Source organism: Bos grunniens, chromosome 7 (genome assembly GCF_055505025.1).
Source record: "Bos grunniens cultivar Pamir isolate PY7600 chromosome 7, Bosgru_T2T1.0, whole genome shotgun sequence".
Taxonomy (NCBI): domain Eukaryota; kingdom Metazoa; phylum Chordata; class Mammalia; order Artiodactyla; family Bovidae; genus Bos; species Bos grunniens.
This window is the reverse complement of record NC_141171.1, coordinates 103,031,676-103,042,425: the sequence shown is the minus strand read 5'-3', so window position 1 is coordinate 103,042,425 and position 10,750 is coordinate 103,031,676. Positions and strand designations below refer to the sequence as shown.

General features: G+C 38.9%; 1 long non-coding RNA gene across 2 annotated transcripts in view; it reads right to left on the bottom strand.

Annotated features, from left to right (window-relative positions):
* Nucleotides 1-369: 369 nt before the first annotated feature.
* The window catches only part of LOC147370065 (uncharacterized), a 169,423-nt gene continuing 159,042 nt past the window's right edge, over nucleotides 370-10,750 (bottom strand). For both annotated transcript variants that reach the window (XR_015168368.1, XR_015168371.1), the window contains exons 4-5: nucleotides 7,701-7,808; nucleotides 370-2,503 (exon numbers count right to left, since the gene is read on the bottom strand). This is a non-coding gene — a long non-coding RNA (uncharacterized LOC147370065). The remainder of the gene's footprint in view (nucleotides 2,504-7,700; nucleotides 7,809-10,750) is intronic.

Here is a 10,750-nt window from a genome sequence, read left to right as displayed (position 1 = left end):
TTTGAGGTTTAAAACACTCCAGTGTTCAAATGCAACAGACTATGAAAAATGTATTGACATGATTTTGAATTCAACATTGAAATAACAAACAGTTCTCTATTCCTAACTAGATATCTAAATGAGGCTGGAATCTCTTTATATGTTTCTGGCAAAATATCGTATCACAACAGATTGAATGCAAAAGAAGATATGAGAGTCTAGCTGTCTTTTGTTAAATCAGTTATTTTTTTAAAAATTGAAAAATATCAAAGAGTGCCACTTTTTTCATTACATTGCTTTTGTGTTGGAAAATATTTTTATTTTCATAAAAAATTTGTTACATTCCTTATAATGGCTTTATCATTATTATCAAACTAACTACTAAATAAATATTTCAAGTAGTCACAATTTTATTTTAGAATATGAAAAATGTCAACATAGTAAGCCTATGTAAATACATGCTCTTTGATATCTTTGATAATTTTAAGAGTATAAATTGATTTTAAGAATCATGGGTTTTTAGAATAAAATAAGGTAATCCTTAAGAAGTATTAGGTAATTCTTGTAAAGCACTTAGAACACTGTCTCAAAATGCTTTATGAGTTGATAGAGATAGATGACAGAAAATTAGATTAGATAGATAAAAGAGAGATAGGCAGGTAGAGAGACAGATACACAATAATTGATTAAGTTAACTGAAGTGGTTTGGGTAAATGTTGAGGATGGAAACCAGACTGAAATGTATTGGAGGGAGGGATATATTTTTGAAACACAAACATCACCCATAGGCAAATTTATTTTCTGCCTCCTCTAGAATTTGATCCTGTATGAAAATACTAAAGTATTACCCCCACTTACTATCCTATAGATGTGACCTGACATCTTTTATAAGGAGAAACAGGAGGGGAAAAAAATCAATGAAAGGGAAACTAAAGGCTTGATAGAACAGTGTGATAGAGACAGAAACTTCAATGAGAATTCCATCAGACAAGTTAGTGCTTCAGAGAAGGAAAAACACTCAGAAAACAACCTAGACACTGAATCTGAAAGACTCCTAATCTGATTCTTTCTGTGAGAGCAACCTTCTTCTTTCTTCTCTTTATCCTAAAAGAATCCTTGAATATGCCTGCTGTTTATAGTTAAAAAGAAAGTCACATAGACAAAAAGCCTCTTTATCATTTCTACAAGTCAAAGGTTGATCTGAAAATACATCCGAATACTTTAAAGAAATATGAAAACCTGTGAAAAGAAGATGGCTCATGGTACCTGATAAATGCATGTATGAAGGCAGTAGGTCATGTATTAATTATATATTTGGCAGCCTGGAACTTTAGCACCCCCATGTCTTCCAGGAATAGGTGTGAGGAAAAGGAATAAGACAGTAATCCTTAATTTTTTTTGCTGGAAAGGAAAAAATCATGCATCCAGTATCAGATATGGACACTCACCCCAGAGAAACGTACATGGACCCAGCCAGTCTTCCAACATAAAATCAAGGGACTGTACACCTTGCCTAAAGACTATCCATGAACTTTGTAAAAAAAAGAATGGATCCCAAGTGAGGAAATGTAAGAATCAAGGAACATAATTTAGGGGTAAAAATGATACTTCCTAGTATGATTCTCCATCAAGTTGCTCTAGATTTTTAACACACCAAGATCAGTCTTCTGAGTACCAGGCGTATTGACAAGGCTTAATAAAGGAATAAAACTGCATTCACAGAAACAAGTACTCACTGGAGCCAGGTTTCTTACTTCATTTAACTGGAAATTAAAATCTAGAGATGCTAGAAGTTTGGCTCAGCGTTACAAAATCAGAGAACCAGCCGACCCTTTTCACATTCTAATCCTTTCCCCCAGCTCTCTTGGAAACAAATAGTGACATCTGCTCAGTGTCATGGAAGATTAGCGTCCATACACTGCTGGATTCCAAATCTAGGAACGTACATTATCAAAACTGAAGACTGTGCAGTAAGGTAAGGGAGATGTCTTATCTCAAGAAACTAAGAACAGACTCTAGAACAAAAGTTGATGAGACACAAACAGTATCCGTTGCATCCACAGAGTGTAGAAAGCATTTTGGAATGCATCATACTTGGTAAAGACGCATATGGGTTGAATCAGTTATTCTCAACTGCAATCATATGACTACAAAACGCCCTTGTATCTGTCAAAGTCACAGAAGGAAAGATACTATAACAAAAGGAGTAAGGGAGGAACACTTACCTAGGGTCTATTTGCAAACTGTGGACAGTGTTAAAGTAAACCAAGAAGAGAGGACGTGATGCATAATACCAGCGCTGGTCCACGTGAAAAGTCATGCACGCTTTAGGACTGAGAGAGCAGCCGCTGTAAAGGAACGCTAGAGTGCGCTGTGGGATTCAGTGTCCCTGTCTCCATCACCTTCTCCCTCAAATGTCCTGCCAGTGACATGCTTGGCCAAATCGGAAGCCAGAGGTCAACCCACTCATACAGTCCAAAATGACAACTTCTCAGGCTGTGGAACAAGGAGGAGACTGATGGATCTGGAAGGATAAATAGAGAATTCCTGGATAATCCTTAGGACATATGATTTGTCTTCTCATAGTTCAGTCCAGTCACTCAGTCATGTCCGACTCTGCGACCCCATGAACCACAGCACAGTAGGCCTCCCTGTCCATCACCAACTCCCAGAATTCACCCAAACCCCTGTCCATTGAGTCACTGATGCCATCCAGCCATCTTATCCTCTGTCATCCCCTTCTCTTCCTGCCCTCAATCTATCCCAGTATCAGAGTCTTTTCTTTCTTTTTTTAATTATTTTTAATATAAATTTACTTTAATTGAAGGCTAATTACTTTATAATATTGTATTGGTTTTGCCATACATCAACATGAATCCACCACGGGTGTACACGTGTTCCCCATCCTGAACCGTCCTCCCACCTCCCTCCCCATCCCATCCCTCTGGGTCTTTTCAAATGAGTCAGCTCTTTGCATCAGATGGCCAAAGTATTGGAGTTTCAGCTTCAACATCAGTCCTTCCAATGAACACCCAGGACTGGTCTCCTTTAGGATGGACTGGTTGGATCTCCTTGCAGTCCAAGGGACTCTCAAGAGTCTTCTCCAACACCACAGTTCAAAAGTATCAATTCTTTGGCACTCAGCTTTCTTTATAGTCCAACTCTCACATCCATACGTGAATACTGGAAAAACCATAGCCTTGACTAGACGGACCTTTGTTGGCAAAGTAATGTCTCTGTTTTTAAATATGCTGTCTAGACAGCATAGGTTGGTCATAACTTTCCTTCCAAGGAGCTAGCATCTTTTAATTTCATGGCTGCAGTCACCATCTGCAGTGATTTTGGAGCCCAGAAAAATAAAGTCATCCACTGTTTCCCCATCTATTTGCTATGAAGTGATGGGACCAGATGCCATGATCTTAGTATTCTGAATGTTCTCATAAGATGTAGGAAACTGAGAGCCACTCCTTGAGCCATCAACAAGTTCTGTGCACAAGACCTCATATTTCTAGATCTCAAATCTCTAAAGGGAGACACTGAAGAGAGGGAGTGATTGACCCCCATACTCAATATATACACTAAGGCACTCAGTCTTGGAAATCACCTTAACTATTGGTCTATAGAAAAAATACAAGGATCTCATGCTTGCTTTCAAAATCTTACTTTACCAGGCAATTCTAGGAGATAAATATATATATATGCATACCTATGGCTGATTCATGTTCGATTTTACAGAAAACATCGAAACTCTGTTAAGCAATCATCCTTCAATAAAAAATAAATTAATAAAAAAAAATGCTTCCTAAGGAGCTGTTGCCTGAAGAAATAATGTTCAGCAACGTAGTGCCTAAAAGGCACTATAGATGGTAAAACTGCTGAATAAAGCAATCCATTAACCAGGGAGAGGAAGAATCAACCCCCAAGATTATTGCTTGCTACTTCTCAAAAGTGGTCACACAATTATTGGCTAGTACTCCCTTGGAATAGCTTTCTCTTAAGGATATTGGGAGTTCAAGACTAACATGGGAAAGCCTTTGGAAGCAGTTGACAAAACTCTAATACTTGGCTCTGACACTGAGGGAAACGTTTGTGTAACAAAGTACCCAAAGCTTAGGGCAGCCAGTGATGCCTGGAATTACAGGTGTAACACAGGAGTCCCCTGATTCTGTGCTGGGACTAAGAAAGGCGTGAAGCCCACAGGGCACTGTGCATGTTTCTATCCCTCCTACCTACCCCTTGCCCATTCTCGGGGTACATAATAATTTGTAATAAGAATGTAACCTTTACTGTTTGAATGCCTCCAGCAAGAGGACAAATGCTGCCCAAATGTTTCTTGGAACAAAGAGGAAAAATAGTAACCTCTCAGTGATTTGGAAACCCAAAGGGATACCGAAGACAATCTTCAGACTGCCAGGAGTTAGAGGTGCATGAAAGAGGTTTATATTTTACTTCACTTTGTAGTCTTGACCTTAGTCAAAATAAATTTTGATATTCAAACTGAAGCATAATCCCTCATTGCTATTCTTACTTTAAACTTGAATAACCTCAGTAAATGGTGCAGACAGGTGCTTAATGAAGCCTGTATTTATAAAACAATATTTTTCTTCACAGGACTATGGACTGTAATACATCTCTCCTAATTGGAATCAAGTTTCCTGATCAGAGTGCCTCTGGCCTTCCCTAAACCATATGTTCAGAGTGTATGGAATCAAGCCACTGTGCCAGCTGGGTTCTCATTACGTAGAATGCATGATAGTTTGGCGAGCATGGCTGACACGGATTATTCCATTCTGACAGAAGTATGCCAACAAACGTGGATGTGTAAGCCTGTGAGGTGACACTGGAGACTGGGGAAGCGGAGTGGGGCTCTTCAAACAGGAGAACTTCCAGAACACAGAAGATTTATCAATGTAAATGTAGGCACTTCCAAAACATGTAGTAGGGAATGCTGCTTTTTAACTGAATTGACCATCAGTGGAAAGCACTGGTAATCTTGGAGAGTTATACAAGTGTGTCCATAGCACTTAGAGTACTAGCTACGTTTGTGCTGTGCTTAGTCACTCAATCGTGTCTGACTCTTTCAACCCCATAGACTGCCTCCCACCAGACTCCTCTGTCCATGGCGATTCTCCAGGCAAGAATAGTGGAGTGGCTCGCCATGCCCTCCTCCAGGGGATCTTCCCAACCCAGGGATCGAACCCAGGTCTCCTGCGTTGCAGATTCTTTCCCATCTGAGCCACCAGGGAAGCCCACTAGCTATGTTTAAAATACAGCAAAAACTAAGGGAAAGTATTCTCATATTACTTCGAGACAGCAACAATTTTTTAAAACTCTGTGAGTCAAATTTTACAAGATTATTTAAGTAGATCTCATTAATGGTTAACATTATTTCATATCCCTTCAAAATTATTATACAGCCTTTCCCCACCACCCTCCAGTTGTGATATGTGACTCCTGTTTCCTTGCTTTGTTGAACTCACATGAACATGGTGATTCATTTAGGCCCATGAAGTGTGCTTTCTAAACAAAAAGGTTTAAGAACCAGCATGTGAGTTGCCAAATCTCTTTCCTCTCTCTGAAACAATGGGTGGTGATGTTCTGGACAGTCATCCATCAGCCTGTGTCCTAGAGTAAATAGGTTAGAACAGAACTGCAGCTGACCAGTGAAGGATGTTTTACATAAGACAGAAGTGTATACCTGTGGCGGATTCATGTTGATGTATGGCAAAACCAATACAATATTGTGAAGTAATTAACCTCCAATTAAAATAAATAAATTTATATTAAAAAAAAAAGACAGAAATGTTTTGTTGTAAACCACTTACATTTTCAGGTTGTTACCCCAGCATAATCTAACCTACCCTGTCTGATGGAAGAATGCATTGAAAAAGTCACATGAATAAGCCCAGCTTTTTAATCTTTTTTCCCCTGTTGATGAGATTTTAAATAGCATGTGTCCTTCATGGTGCTTCCAAACCAGAGGACAGATGCAATCACAAAGTCTAAAAGAAATTATACCTTCACTCTAAAGACGTTTAAAATAATTCACCCAGAGAAAATTACATGAAATTGGCTATGATTTTTGTTGTTTAGGCTTCTTATACTTGCAAGCAATTTCTTATGAAGCAGCTACAAAATGTTTACAAAATATCTAAGTATCAGAATAAGATGTCAGTCATCCTTAGTGCCACATAGCACCAGAAGTCTAAAGATGACATAAAAGTCAGATAAATGCTAAGGAGCCAACAGATTTAAATTCAGCTTTGAATTTTGGCCAGTGATTAGACTCTATTTTTGAGAAGAATCCAGCTACTCAAAGTTGGGGATTATTTAGTCTACTGTAGTGGAACTAAAACATCCAAAGCAAATTCAGATAGGAAAAAAGCAAGTTTCTAATCAATAGAAATCCATTCAGAACTCAAGGTTTAATCACATTAATATGATTACAGTAGTTCTCACTTATCTTCAGGGGATATGATCCAAGATACCCACTGGGTGCCTGAAACCTCTGAGAATACCAAACCCTATATATAGAGCACATTTTTTCCAACACAAATATATCAGTGATAAACCTTAATTTATAAATTAGGCAAAATAAGTGAAAACAAGAGCTACTAATAAAATAGAACAGTTATAACAATACTGTAATAAAAGTTATGTGACTGTGATTTTTTTTTCTCTCTCTCAAAATATCTTGTGCTACACTCATGTTTCTTGTGATATTGCTGCTGCTGCTAAGTCACTTCAGTCATGTCCAGCTCTGTGCGACCCCACAGACGGCAGCCCAGCAGGCTACCCCATCCCTACCAGGAGATGACAAAATGCCTACGTGGTGAGATGGAGGGAGGTGAGTGACACAGGCACTGTGATGTAGCATTAGGCCACTACTAGTCTCCTTCTGCCTACACATCTATTTCAGGTAATCCTGAATCATCCAGCTATCATGATGTCAGTGGTTGGACATCAGGAGCAGAAGATGTTGATGGTTGGGGATTCTGGGCAGGAAGTAGTATGATAGCATTGAGTTCATCACGCAATTTGGAATAGCATGTGATTTAAAATTCATGAATAGTTTATTTCTGGAATGTTCCATTTAATATTTCCAGACTGCGGTTGACTGCAGGTAACTGAAATGGCAAAAAATGAAACCTTAAGAGATGTGGAGACAACTGTACATAAAGTAAAAAATAAAGTATAAAGAACGTACACAATTAAGTCAGAGGTAAAGGGTCTAACTACCATCCTGACCTCTTACAAACTACATGATCTGAAACAAGTTATTTAACCTATTTTCTCTTCAATGAAATGGGACTTAGGCTACCCATAGGCTTGGTATAAATATGAAATCGTGTGAAATGCAGCTGTGAAAAATGAGTACAGTATTACATGCTTTCACTTTATATAGATTTATATTTTGTCTCTGTATCTACCAATTACAATTTCATTAATAAGAAAAAGGATATACTATGCTGGGTGATAAGAAAGGCCGTGAGAACAACAACAACAACAACAAAAAACATGGAGCAACGTTGGAGAATGAAGAGCGGATGTGGTTCTTGTTGCCAATTTAAATAGGATGGTCAGGGAGGCCTGATGGTCAGAGGCTTCCTGGTGGCTCAGAGGGTAAAGCGTCTGCCTGCAATGTGGGAGACCTGAGTTCGATCCCTGGGTTGGGAAGATCCCCTGGAGAAGGAAATGGCAACCCACTCCAGCTCTCTTACCTGGGACATTCCATGGACGGAGGCGCCTGGTAGGCTACAGTCCATGGGGTTGCAAAGAGTCAGACACGACTGAGAGAATTCATGCAGGGAGGCCTCATTGAGAAAACCCTGGAGCAAAAATTTTAAAAGATATGAGGTAAACACAGCAATAAAATGATCTTCTAGAACAAGGGCTCAATAGGGTGCACTATTTAGCATTTTTAGGGGGCTAAATATTGATTCATGGATGGAATAAAGAACATGTGGCTCATCCAGTCTCAAAATTTTTCTTCCACGGGGGTAAGCTGCAAAAACACTGAGCAGCAGTGTGGAGACTTCCTTTACGGCAGCCTGGAGAGAGGAAATGATATGCTCAGTTACTCTTTAATACATAATTTCCTTTCTGCAGGGAGACAGCAGAATGTAGTAAATAGGCCCAGAGAAGTACACTCTGGTGTGTAATGCCCTTTTAGGAAGACGCGTGGTGTTAGTATATTGAGGTAATATATGAAAAAGAAGCAATTGTGCAACTGTGTAGGGGAGACGCCTACATCTCTAGCATGATGAATCCCAAATCCCCCAAACAATACACCCGTGAGGGGAAAAGCAAAAGCAAACGTGGATCTGAACTTCATGGGCAGGTTTTCCTTATCCTCCAGTAGGCAGCCACGTTAAACCCCAGGAGTCCCAGGCTGAAATTTAAGCTTTCTGTACATCAGGAGCTGATGGGGACCCAACGGGGGAAAGTCACGAAGTACATCCTAGTGAAGGCTCCCAAACCCTCAGCCCGCCTGACCACTCACACTTCTCTTAGTGGCTGAAACAGCCAACCACTTTGTTCCATCTGCCCTATACCTTTCGCCACTTGAAAAAATAAACTGGCTGAAGGATTTGGTGACCCCTGGGTGAGACAGAAATTCACAGGCTGTATATTTGCATTCTTTCATCTTGAATATCTGGCTCAACATAACCAGGGAGAAGTCAGTTAAGGTGGTACTTCAGAGGCTAAAAGGAACAGGCAGTGTAACACTCAAAATTGATTTGCCCCCTGGGGATCTAACTCTCCTGCAATGCTCATTAAAACCTAACTTAAATTTTTAAAAGGTTTAGAAAGCCCTTTAAAAAACACTTTCCAGGATGACCTCACTCCAACTGGCTGTCCTGCTTGGTTAAGCTTACTGTGGAAGGAATGGAATTTTCTGCTGGGTTGCAAATGATTGTATAGACAAAGAGAATAGTTAAAATGCTTTTTACCTGTGATAAAATTGAATGAACTAGCATAGAGGTTCCAAGTCTCCCTAATTAAGCTCTGAAATGGCTTTTGCATTCTTTTTGGAAACCAGAGGGAATTTTGTTGAAATGAACAAATATTTCATATTGTTAAATATTCATTAAAATGAGCAATAGGGAGTGAGCACAGTATCCAATAACAAGAGGAAAACTGTGAAATGGAAAAGTATAGATAAATAAATTAATAACTTAGGATTTTCATATCCTGATCAAATCATCACCTGTTGTTCTTATTTTTCTTATTATTCTTCCAGTCATTTACTCAGCTGTGCCTATAATTCTCAAGTATGTACAAAGTTAATGCAGGAGTTAAAGTAGTTAAAGTCAGGCTAACTGTTTATTTTACTTACAGCCATTTGAATAAATGGAGAAGGAAATGGCAACCCACTCCAGTATTCTTGCCTGGAGAATTCCATGAACAGAGGAGCCTGGGGGGCTACAGTCCATGGGGTCACAAATAGTTGGATATGACTGAGTGACTAACACACATTTGAATAAAAGATACTACACATTTCTTTTTTATTATAAGAATTTGCAAAGAATAAGAGACTTAGCACTTTCTAAAGATAAAAATGTAAATATCTATGCAACTGATTTGTACATTATGTAAGGAATCATTTAGTATTTTGTTTTTTTTTCCAGATGCAAAAGTGTTGAATTCAGTATATTCAATTTAAATTCCAGGAATTATTAATATTTGCTGCTATTAACTCACAGTGTTTTTAAAGATGTTAAAAGTAAATGAAAACAAAGCTTTGTCTAAAAGAGTTATAAACAATTTACTCTAAATACATATTTATTTGTTATTGATCTAATTATACTAAACATAAATTTATTTTGCAGTGTAAAACTTAGATATAAATAGCCTTTAAATACTGAAAAATTAAACCCTAAAACATTTCTAGTATCACATCAATTGAAGTATGCAGGTCAGGAAGCAACAGTTAGAACTGGGCATGGAACAACAGACTGGTTCCAAATAGGAAAAGGAGTACATCAAGGCTGTATATTGTCACCCTGCTTATTTAACTTATATGCAGAGTACATCATGAGAAACACTGGGCTGGAGGAAGCACAAGCTGGAGTCAAGATTCCTGGGGGAAATATCAATAACCTCAGATATGCAGATGACACCACCCTTATGGCAGAAAGTGAAGAAGAACTAAAGAGCCTCTTGATGAAAGAGAAAGAGGAGAGTGAAAAAGTTTGCTTAAAGCTCAACATTCAAAGAATGAAGATCATGGAATCCAGTCCCATCACTTCATGGGAAATAGATGGGGAAACAGGGGAAACAGTGTCAGACTTTATTTTTCTGGGCTCCAAAATCACTGCAAATGGTGACTGCAGCCATGAAATTAAAAGATGCTTACTCCTTGGAACAAAAGTTATGACCAACCTAGACAGCTTATTAAAAAGCAGAGATATTCCTTTATCAACAAAGGTCTGTCTAGCAAAGCTATGGTTTATCTAGTGGTCATGGATAGATGTGACAGTTGGACTATAAAGAAAGCTGAGCACCAAAGAATTGATGCTTTTGAACTGTGGTGTTGGAGAAGATTCTTGAGAGCCCCTTGGAATGCAAGGAGATCCAACCAGTCCCTCCTAAAGGAGATCAGTCCTGGGTGTTCATTGGAAGGACTGATGTTGAAGCTGAAACTCCAATACTTTGGCCACCTTATGCAAAGAGCTGACTCATTTGAACAGACCCTGATGCTGGGAAAGATTGAGGGCCGAAGGAGAGGGGACAACAGAGGATGAGATGGTAGGATGGCATCACCAAC